This window comes from Zea mays, chromosome 5, assembly GCF_902167145.1.
Source record: "Zea mays cultivar B73 chromosome 5, Zm-B73-REFERENCE-NAM-5.0, whole genome shotgun sequence".
NCBI classification, from domain to species: Eukaryota; Viridiplantae; Streptophyta; class Magnoliopsida; order Poales; family Poaceae; genus Zea; species Zea mays.
The window spans coordinates 116,228,315-116,240,520 of NC_050100.1; the positions used below are offsets into that span (position 1 = coordinate 116,228,315).

The following is a 12,206-nucleotide window of genomic DNA, read 5'->3' on the forward strand; positions in this document are numbered from 1 at the left end:
CGCTATGCAACAGTCTACCTAACCTATACACTTCGTAAAGCATCTACAATATTCACCAAATGATTCTATTGAGAACTTAGGTGTTTTGAGCTATAGAATTGTGTCTCAACACATATACTATATTTCTCAGCTCTCCACCCTTGAAAATGTTTGATTTGGTTGAATTTATAGCCCTCGAAGCCCAAAATAGTTGTTGCCAAAAAGCTTATGCTTTCTGCGTATGCACCGGACCTGTGTGCCACTTGTGCTGCACTAGACCGACCCAGGGCCTTCCACGTGGACTAGCCATTGGAAACTATCCATTAGAGGCTCTACTATCTAGTGACACACCAAACCTGTCTGATGGCGCACTGAACTTGTCCTGTTCACAACACGACCCTTCTTGTATTTTGAGCATAACTTTTGGCTCCAAACTCTAATGATCTTGTACTTTTTGGAGAGCTAATGGAAAGTGTCACACCCAGTTTTAGAAGGCAAACCGAATGCGAACCATGTACTTGCCAGGATCAACAATTCACGTACACAGCAGTTACATAACTGGACATCATAACACAGTGCTCAAATAATAACATAAAAGGGTAATAATAGTCGATTACATCATATGTCTAAGACATCCACATAGTATTTAACAATAATCAAAGTGCGAAAACGAAACGTAGATACACGTGGACTTCATAGGTAGCCGACTGGGGGTTGCCGCTAACCCACGCCTAGAACTCATCGTACTCTTGGAACTCCTGGAAATCTTCCTCCACGGCTTCATCTTCTCCTGAGCAGTGGTTTCAACGTGGACAACCTGGGGAAGGGGGGGTTGGTGTGTAGAGCAAGGGTGAGTACACATCAACATACTCAGCAAATGTCCTGTTTGGCTGTAGTGGACTAGCTTTATGTGGGGTTAAGTCAAGCAGTTGCTTTTAGTTGGTCAGATTATTATTACTAGTAGAGAGAGCCAGTTTTTAGTATTAACCCAAGTTGTTAACCCAAAAATACCCTTTCCTAACGGAAGGAATACCACTTACCATTACCATAGTCATAAACATCATCCTCGTCACCACCTATAAACCATATATCTCTGATCAAGTATCTCTAATCAATGGAGCTCCCTTGGCCGCTCATAACCACGAGCACGACTGATATATCAGTTTCATAACACTGTGCAGAGGTTGCGCACTTTACCCACAAGCCGTGATTCCCTTTCTGCCTGGAGAGAGCTACTCCCCATTGACCACTACCTAGGTGGCCTAGCAGGGTATCACTACGTAGCCTTTACAAAGATTCACCGAGGCTGTAGCCGCCCGTTAGGTTTCCTAAATGCACCGCACTCCTCCCCAAGGGGCGAACCAACCTTGGCAGAGCGAGCCGCATACACCGAGCCCCAATGACGGCACGACGGCGAAGCGAACTACACCCCAGTTCCTCTAATTATTAAGCTAAGGGCGTCCCATTCCACCCTCATGGTTGCACTGTTTTCCCGGGCGGTCATCCAATGTACAGGTCCTTACGGAGAGGCACTCGAGAAACCGCTCGAGTCCCCTTATAATGCCACAAGTATATCATCATAAAAAAGGAAAACAACGTATCATAGATAGATCTCATCATGTTCATTGATTAATGTAAAGCACTAGCATGAAGCTAAACCAAAATAACCCAACCCAAATAGGTAAGCAAGGACATGATAACAAAAGCTAGTTAATCCTTAGGTATAAACTGTGTAAATGCGGAAAGTGAATTATAAAATATATAGGACATAGATGGGTCAAGGGACACTTGCCTCCACCAAGCAGCTGCTGCTCAGGGTCTTCTGCTGCGAGTTCTTTGGATTCCCCAACCAGACCGTTATCTATGCGAGTGCAAACATACATCCATATCTTTGAATTAGGAAATAAACAGTACACCATACAAGAGAGCAGGTCAATTGAACATGCATATGACATATGATTTGCATTCGTAATTACTAGAAAGAGAAAAAAGAAGGGACTCGCAACGACTAAAGCTATAGTCGAAACGTATCGCGTGTAGGCGTGCGATTAATCATTACCTCATCTAACTCTACTTAACCATACTAACAGGTATTAATCACAAACACTAATAAGGTTATACATAGTCTTGATTGGTTCGCTACTCGGTTAGTCGTCATTTACTATGTAAAATAATTAGCGTAAACAGTTCTAAGTGAAGCGGGTTACTAATGTTAGACGGGGGTAGTCTAGGGGGTAGACGGGCACGTCACATGCACGGCGGGGCACTACGCGTCGCACCGGGCGAGCAGGCTGTGTGCTGGGGCCAAGTTGTGGGCAGGGGGCCGCGCCACGCAGGGGCACCGCGACCACGTGAGCCGAAGCCACGCCGGGCCGAGGTCGTGCTACGCAGGGGCCACGCCGTGTAGGGGTGCCACGGCCGCGCCGGGGCGACGCTACACAGGGGCCATGCGCGCAGGGGCACCACGGCCGCGCCGGTACAGGGGGCCACGATGAGCTGCCCACGGGCACGTGCGCTAGGGCAGGGGGCAGCGCGCCATGCCGCGAGCTGCGCCGCGGGAGCCACGGCCGCGAGAGGGCACGTCGGGGCCGAGTCGCGCACACACCGCGCTGCGCCATGGCCGCGCGCCGAGGGGGAACCACGGCCACGCAGAGGCACCATGGCCGCGTCGGGCCAGGGCTGCGCCGCGCGCAGGGCGGGGACCGCGCCGAGGCGAGAGCGCGCCACGCCGCGCCATGGCCGAGAGCGGGGAGGTTGTGGGCGTGCCACGCGGCGAGGGGGCTCTGGGAGGGGAGGGCGAGCGCGCCGGGCCGCACCGCGTGCGCCGTGGGGTGCCACAGCCGCGCCATGGCCGCGAGCGGGCCACGCCAAACCGAGCGCCGCCGCACGAGGCAAGGGGCGGGGCCACGCCGGGTCGGGGCAGGGGCAGGGGCCGTGCCGCGCGAGGGGAGGCCGCGCTGAGCCGGGGCGCCATGGCCGCACGAGCTGCGAGCACGGGGAGGAGGGAGGTTGGGGAAGAGGGAGGCGGGGGAGAAGGGAGACGGGGAAGCTCACCGCGGGGAACGAGGGCGGTGATTCCGGGCGGCGAGAGCATCGTGGAGAGGAGGGAGAGAGAGACACGCGTCATGGGGGTTAGAGGAGGATGAACAGGGGGCGACCGGGGCACTGATGGGTGGGCCCCACCAGGGGCAGCGGCGGCGGCTGTAACCGCCCGCACCCTACGCGCGGGGAACGCGAGGAGGGGCGGGGCGCTGGGGCGGCTGGGCCACGTGCCGCGAGGCTGACCCAGGACGGGGGGGGGGGGGGGCTCGGCTGGGCCGCACCATGGTGCCGAGCTGGGCCGCTAGCCGGCCAGATGGCCCAGGAGAGGGGGAGGCGCGAGGGGCCACGGGAGAAGGGGGGCGCGCCAAATGGGCCGCTAGAGGGGGACACCGGCCCAAGAGAGAGAAGGGGGGGGAAGAGAAGGGAAAATGGTTTCTTTTCCCATTTTAACCTATTTTCTAAATGCATGATTTCTCAAATTCACCCAACAAACAAAATAAATGCATGGTCCAGCATGGTGCAACAACCAAAAGATTTAACCCTAGGGTTTTACTTACACAAGATGTCGAGCTAATTCTCGCTAGAACTTTGAAAAAGAACAAGGCATAGCGAGAAGGAAAAGAAAAAAAAGGAAAGGTAACGCCCTAATTTGGTGAATGCTGGATAAAGAAAAATTCAACTCCAAAATTCGGAGCGTTACAAACCTATCCCCTTTAAAAGAATCTCGCCCTCGAGATTCAAGGTTGGCTAGCAAAGAGTTCGGGATATTTAGCCATCAGATCATCTTCACGCTCCCAAGTTGCTTCTTCCTCGGAGTGATGACCCCATCTGACTTTGCACATTATGATAGTCTTCCTCTGGGTGACTCTATCTGCAGTCTCAATAATTTGAGTTGGCTTCTCGATATAGGTCAAGTCTTCTTGGACTTCAAGACCCTCCACTGGTAACTGCTCTTCTGGCACACGCAGGCATTTCTTTAACTGAGACACATGAAAGACATCATGCACTATGGACAAATTTTCTGGCAGGCTGAGCTGATAGGCCACTTCTCCGTGCCTTGCGAGAATCTAGTATGGACCAATGTAGCGGGGTGCTAGCTTGCCTTTGACTCCAAATCTTCTGACTCCTCTGATAGGCGAAACTTTCAGATAGATAAAATCCCCAACTTCGAAACTCAGCTCTCTTCTTCTTGTGTCTGCATAGCTTCGCTGCCTTGATTGCGCTATCTTCAGGTTCTCCCGAACCATCTTGATGTTCTCTTTAGCTTCAAGCAAAATGTCTGGCCCAAACACTTTCTTTTCTCCAGGCTGATTCCATTGCAACGGAGTTCTACAACTCCTTCCACAATACTGAATAGATGAACATCTTCACTGATTTCCAACACAGGCAAGCATAACTTCTGAGATAGAGAGGAAAGTGGAATAAAAAGGACTTCCCAACTAGATAACTAATTTCATTAACATTGGACAGGTAAACCAAGGTGCAGGGGATGCCCACACCCTGGCGATAGTCATTACAAAGATCCAAATCCATCATAGTTCATCATGACAAACATAAAGGCATAGGATAAGCAAACTACCCTATCTAACTAAGACTAACTAAGAGTAAGACCGAGACTAACACTAAGACTAAGACTTCTATTTTAAACTTTTCATTATAGGACCCAACACTGACGATCTATGGTTCTAAATTTATCCTGGTCCTACAGTCGGGGTTGCCATAGGCCTGGTGTCCACGCCGAGGTGTGCAGTACGGGTGCTGAGTCCCGACGGGAGCGGGGGAGCCATCCTCTAGGTGATGACGCTCCGCACGCTCAGCCCGCAGCTGGGGATCTCAGCATGAGACCTACTTAGCTCGTCTAATGCATGGTCCAGCTCTGTGTTTAGCACGGCGACTAGGTTGACTGTGCTACTCAACCTAGGATTGTCCTCACCGATAGCTGAGACAACCACGCCTCCTGTGTTGCTAGATGGACGGCGGGGGTAATACCTCAGGTTGAGACCATCAGCTACCCCATCGAACACTAAGCAGTAGTGCGAAAGCGCACGCCATGCGGCATATTGCATGACCGCTTCAGCTGAGTCCCGCTCAGAGATAGAGTAGTGCTCTGAGCAGACCTTCGCACCTCGGAGACTGTTCTCCGGACGGCGCACCAAGCAGGTCGCCTCCCAGCGGTCCGGGTAAACCCCGTGACTGTGCTGGAAGACAACACATCGATACTCGATGGACCAAGTATGCCGGTCGAGTGCTTGGCACAGCAGGGTGTCGAGCGCGTCGTGGAAGTGACACCCGCGAGCGGCGTCGCGAGTGATGGGTCGAGCGACCCATCCTTCCGGCTCCTAGTCGGCTAAAAGGTCGATGCTGAAGCTCGAGCTGCTGTCGCCACCTCCGTCGTCGGGGCCTCCTCCGACAGCTACTCCAGCGGCTGGGGCGCTCAGTGGTGGTGCAGGGGGCGCCTCCAGCGGGAGCACAGGGGAGTAGCTCCTCACAGACTCTATCTCCTGCTGAAGCGAGAAAGAAGAGCCCTGCTGCTCCAGCTCCTGTCGTCGATGCTCCTGCTCCTCTTGTAGGCGGTGGTGCAGCCTCTCCAAATGGCTAGACTGACCAGTCACTTGACGACGAAGCAGACGCTCAGCGAGACGAGAGGGCAAGAAGGGGATGACAGACTTCCGTGCGGTGTGTCTAAGACGAGCCATCTACAAAAGACATCGTAAGCATAAGAGTGAGAATAGAACTAATATGACCAGCAAGTAAACCATAAATAAATAAGGGATTAGAATAAAATGAAATTTTCAGCAAGGTGTAATATATATAGTAGAACATAGGTTTGGTCAATATGACCAACTTTTGAAGGGATACCAAAGTCAAGGTGAGAATAGGGGTCTATAATCCTTAGAACGACCATTCTACTCTAGGTTAGCGGTCCTACAGTCAGCATGGCTTTGATAACACCTATGTCACACCCGGTTTTAGAAGGCAAACCGAATGCGAACCATGTACGTGCCAGGATCAGCAATTCACGTACACAGCAGTTACATAACTGGACATCATCACACAATGCTCAAATAATAACATAAAAGGATAATAATAGTCAATTACATCATATGTCTGAGACATCCACATAGTCTTTAATAATAATCAAAGTGCGAAAACGAAACGTAGATACACGTGGCCTTCACAGGCAACCGACTGGGGGTTGCCGCTAACCCACGCCTAGAACTCGTCGTACTCTTGGAACTCATGGAAGTCTTCCTCCACGGCTTCATCTTCTCCTGAGTAGTGGTTGCAACATGGACAACCTAGGGAAGGGGGGGGGGGGTTGGTGTGTAGAGCAAGGGTGAGTACACATCAACATACTCAGCAAATGTCCTGTTTGGCTGCAGTGGACTAGCTTTATGTGGGGTTAAGTCAAGCAGTTGCTTTTAGTTGGAAAGATTATTATTACTAGTAGAGAGAGCCAGTTTTTAGTATTAACCCAAGTTGCTAACTCAAAAGTACCCTTTCCAAACGGAAGGAATACCACTTACCATTACCATAGTCATAAACATCATCCTTGTCACCACCTGTAAACCATACATCTCTGATCAGGTATCTCTAATCAATGGAGCTCTCTTGGCCACTCATAACCGCGAGCACGGCTGATATATCAGTTTCATAACACTCTGCAGATGTTGCGCACTTTACCCACAAGCCGTGATTCCCTTTCTGCCCGGAGAGAGCTACTCCCCATTGACCACTACCTAGGTGGCCTAGCAGGGTATCACTACATAGCCTTTACAAAGATTCCGCGAGGTTGTAGCCGCCCGTTAGGTTTCCTAAATGCACCGCACTCCTCCCCAAGGGGCGAACCAACCTTGGCAGAGTGAGCCGCATACACCGAGCCCCATTGATGGCACGACGCCGAAGCGAACTACACCCCGGTTCCTCTAATTATTAAGCTAAGGGCGTCCCATTCCACCCTCATGGTTGCACTGTTTTCCCGGGCGGTCATCCAACGAACAGGTCCTTACGGAGAGGCACTCGAGAAACCGCTCGAGTCCTCTTATAATGCCACAAGTATATCATCATAATAAAAAAGGAAACAATGTATCATAGATAGATCTCATCATGTTCATTGATTAATGTAAAGCACTAGCATGAAGCTAAACCAAAATATATAGGACATAGATGGGTCAAGGCACACTTGCCTCCACCAACCAGCTGCTGCTCAGGGTATTCTCCTGCGAGTTCTTCGGATTCCCCAACCAGACTGTTATCTATGCAATGGCAAACATACATCCATATCTTTGAATTAGGAAATAAAGAGTACACTATACAAGAGAGCAGGTCAATTGAACATGCATATGACATATGATTTGCATTCGTAATTACTAGAAAGAGAAAAAAGAAGGGACTCGCAACGGCTAAAGTTATAGTCGAAACATATTACGTGTAGGCGTGCGATTAATCATTACCTCGTCTAACTATACTTAGCCATACTAATAGGTATTAATCACAAACACTAATAAGGTTATACTTAGTCTTGATTGGTTACTAATGTTAGACGGGGGTAGAAGGAGTCGGCCAGGGGGTAGCACGCCAGGGCAAAGGGTAGCGCGCCAGGCCACGCACCTGGCCGCGAGCCGCGCCACGCCGCGGCCGTGAGCGTGCACGCCGGGGCCAAGCCGCGCGCACACCGCGCTGCGCCATGGCCGCGCGCCAAGGGGGTGGGGGGCGCCACGGCCGCGTAGGGGCACCACGGCCGCGCCGGGGCGCAGGGGCGCCACGCCGGGCGGGCTGCACCGTGAGCCGCACCGGGGCGGGAGGCAGGAGCGTGACACACCGTGCCATGGCCGCGAGCGGGGAGGCCGTGGGCACGCCACGCCGCGAGGGGGCTCGGGTAGGGCACGAGGAAGGGGAGGGCGAGCGCGCCGAATAGGGGGCCGCGCCGAGACGCACCGCGAGCGATGCGGGGCGCCACAGCCGCGCCATGGCCACGAGCGGGCCACGCCGAACCGAGCGCAGCTGCGCGAGGCAGGAGGCAGGGCCACCGAGCGGGGGTGAGGCCGCGCTGAGCCGGGCCGCCATGGCCGCGCGAGCTGCGAGCAAGGGGAGGAGGGAAGTTGGGGAAGAGGGAGGCGGGGTAGAAGGGAGTCGGGGAAGCTCGCCGCGGGGAACGATGGCGGCGATTCTGGGCGGCGAGAGCGTCGTGGAGAGGAGGGAGAGAGAGACGCGCTTCGTGGGGGTTTGAGGAGGATGAACAGGGGGCGACCGGGGCACCGACGGGTGGGCCCCACCAGGGGCGGCAGCGGCGGCTGTAACCGCCCGCGCGCTGCGTGTGGGGAACATTGGGAGGGGTGGGGCGCTGGGGCGACTGGGCCGCGTGCCGCGAGGCTGGCCCAGGATGGGGGGAGGGTGGTCGCGCGGGGGGGGGGGGGGGGGGGGGGGGAGGGGGGCTCCGCTAACCCGCGAGCTGGCCAGCCGGCCCAGGAGAGGGGGAGGCGCGAGGGGCCACGGGAGAAGGGGGGCGCGCCAAATGGGCCGCCATAGGGGGGACACTGGCCCAAGAGAGAGAAGGGGGAAGAGAGAAGGGAGGCCGCGCCGAGCCGGAGCGCCATGGCCGCACGAGCTGCGAGCACGGGGAGGAGGGAGGTTGGGGAAGAGGGAGGCAGGGGAGAAGGGAGACGGGGAAGCTCATCGCGGGGAACGAGGGCGGCGATTCCGGGCGGCGAGAGCATCGTGGAGAGGAGGGAGAGAGAGACGCGCGTCATGGGGTTAGAGGAGGATGAACAGGGGGCGACCGGGGCACTGATGGGTGGGCCCCACCAGGGGCGGCGGCGGCGGCTGTAACCGCCCGCTCCCTGCGCACGTGGAACGCGGGGAGGGGCAGGGCACTGGGGCGGCTGGGCCGTGCACCGCGAGGCCGACCCAGGACGGGGGGGGGGGGGCTCGGCTGGGCCGCGCCACGGTGCCGAGCTGGCCCGCTAGCCGGCCAGCTGGCCCAGGAGAGGGGGAGGCGCGAGGGGCCGCGTGAGAAGGGGCGCGCGCCAAATGGGCCGCCAGAGGGGGGACGCCGGCCCAAGAGAGAGAAGGGGGGGGGAAGAGAAGGGAAAAGGGTTTCTTTTCCCATTTTAACCTATTTTCTAAATGCACGATTTCACAAATTCACCCAACAAACAAAATAAATGCATGGTCCGGCATGGTGCAACAACCAAAAGATTTAACCCTAGGGTTTTACTTACACAAGATGTCGAGCTAATTCTTGCTAGAACTCTAAAAAAGAACGAGGCATAGCGAGAAGGAAAAGAAAAAGGAAAGGTAACGCCCGAATTTGGTGAATGCTGGATAAAGAAAAATTCAACTCCAAAATTCAGGGCATTACAGAAAGCTATGTAGCCTAGAGTCAAAGCCATGCCCATTTGAGTAGATTTGCACACTGGACCTATCCTATGCTGATTTTTCAACACCACCCAATTTTGTATTGTGGGCATAACTTTTAGCTTTGAACTTTGTTTTTGATGTTCTTGGACTTTTTGAATAGATAATGAAAATCTCTATATCCTATAGTTGAATGCATATCAATTTGAGTATATCCAAAATCATGGGACACTTCCAATTCAATCACCCCTTTGTCTCAACTTTGCTGACTTCACTTTTGTTTGTGCCTTTGCATCCAAACTTCTACTTATTGGTGTATTGGACTCTTAGTATGTCTAAAAATCTTCAATATGACTTATAATTTATTCTTTGAGGTGTTGATCTTCTCATTGCCTTAGTCCAAGACCATTTTGCATCCTTTGAACTATAAACATAAAAACTAGCAAACACATTAGTTTAAATGGTTATGTTGATCATCAAACACCAAAATCACTAAGCAAATGGGTCAAGCTCCATTTTTATAGGGTGAATAGGCAAAAACTTGAAATCTTACTCAAATAACAAAACTCAATCTAAATAATCTCTATTCCTTTAAAGCATGAGTTTTGTGCACCGAGTGTCACACGTGAAGCACATATGTCTTTCTCCCCCATGTCTTGCCTAATAAACAGGTTGTTACCTCTTAGATGGGCTATGAGAAAACACCCAAACCGAACAAGACACAAAGCCACATGCAGTGCAAAGCTCCCAGATAGTACCACCTCGCTAGGTGTAGGAGGACGAGCGACTTAGCGAGCTACAAAAAGGGACATGTTCCCTTTTCAACTCATACCTTTCTCAACCTGTTGGCTAAGATAATGTGTAGTATATGCAATTTAATATCTGGTATTTGGGCCATATGTCCACTTTAATTTTAAATTTATTTTTTCTGGGGAGGGTCCATCAAACTGGCTTGCCACTGGACCCTCGGGTGTCGTACAACTATTGCACTATACCATCAAATATGATTGGTATACCGCCGCTATGCATGGGCATTGTAGTAGTATCCCTTTAGACGTTAGAACAAGAATTATATAGCCAAAATGAAATCCAAGTTTAATACTTGCTTATGTTGCCAATGAACTTAAGTGTGAACTAGATGTTAGCAAGACAATAGAATGTAAACAAAGAGCAAAGCAAGTATAAACTTAGAAGAGGAAAAGATAAATCCAAATAAAGAAGTGAAAGGACAAGAGAAACAATGCTTTGTTTACTAGAGTTCGGTTTCACAAAGAAACCTATGTCTCCTTTGAGGAGTTCGTAAAGAACCAGATCTCTTTCAACCCTTTTCTCACTCAAGTGATCATCAATATTAAACTTGAGGCTTCCCTTTATCAATCTTGTGAGACACTGTGTCTGACAAGGCTCTACACATGAAGTTGGAGGCTATTGCTTGCTTTACATTCAATGGGAGCAGCAACTTGTTGGTCACCTACTTTGATTCCTGATGTGGACTAAAATAGGGCAACACAATTAGGGAAAAGTCCTTCGTTCCCACAACCTATTCAATGAATAGACTAAGTGTCGCACTTGGTTTCAGAAGGTAACCGAATGCAAACCATGTACGTGCCAAGATCAGAACTCACGTACACAACAATTACATAAATGACTCATCGTCGCACAATGCTTCGAATAATCATAAAGAGTAAGTAATATTATTACAGACTATAGTCATTTACATCATATATATCAAAGTGCACATAATAGAAATGTAGCCAACATATACAAACCCACCACAGGTAGCTAACTAGGGGAGGTCGCTAGCCTAATCCTCAAACTCATCGAAGTCCTAGAACTTCTAGAGATCCACCTCGACACCCTCTTCTTCTTCTTCTTTACCTGAGCATATGTTGCACCAAAGGAAACCTGGTGTTGTATGGAAGTAAGGGTGGGTACACATCAACGTACTTAGCAAATGCCCTATTTGGCTGAGGTGGACTAGCTTTATGTGGGGTTAGGCTCAAAGAAGGTTGCTTTTACTTCATCAAGTTTGAACCATTAAGATGAGCCAAGTTTTATAATAAATCCCAAGTTATTATCCCAAGGAGTACATCCTCATAGAGAAAATACCGGAATCCATAGTCAGGATCATCATTAATAGAGCCATCATCATCAAATGTAATCATTGTATCTTAGATCACATGTAAATATAATCAATAGAGCTCCCAAGGCCCTCTTAACCATGAGAATGACTAGTATATCAATTTCATAACACTCTTCAGAGGTTGCACACTTCACCCATGAGTCGTGATTCCCTTTCCGCCTGAGGATCACGACTGCCCATTGGCCACTTCCAAGGTGAACTGGTAGGGTCTCACTGCGTGATTTTTCCCTAGAGTCCTCATTATGCAAATGTTGGAAATGGCCACTGCATATAGACCATCTGACGTACCCAAACTATACCCACTACCCTCAGGAAAAAGTCGTGGGAACAACGCCCATACCTAGATCCCTGAGCGAGAATATAAGAGCATAAGAGATGCCTCCATTCCCAATGACCAAAACGAGCACCCAACATAAGACTCCCCTAATTACTTGGCCAAGGGTGTCCCATACCACCCTCACGACTGCACTGTTTTCTGGGGTGGTCATCCAATGAACAAGTCCTTACAGAGGAGTACACGGGAAACAACCCAAGCCTCCTTAAGTGTCACAAGTTCATAACCATAACCAGAATGTAAAACATTATATCATAATTGTATCTCATCATGTTCATTGATTAAAGTAGAGCACTAGCATAAAGCTAACCACAATAACCCAAAAGGTAATCAAGGACAAGGTGAATAGAA

At 51.0% G+C, this 12,206-nt stretch overlaps 1 non-coding gene across 1 annotated transcript; it reads left to right on the forward strand.

The window, feature by feature from the left end:
• The first annotated feature begins 10,206 nt into the window (after window positions 1-10,206).
• LOC111589481 (U2 spliceosomal RNA) lies at window positions 10,207-10,399 on the forward strand. The gene has a single exon (XR_004849898.1). It is a non-coding gene; the product is annotated as a U2 spliceosomal RNA (small nuclear RNA).
• Window positions 10,400-12,206: the final 1,807 nt, after the last annotated feature.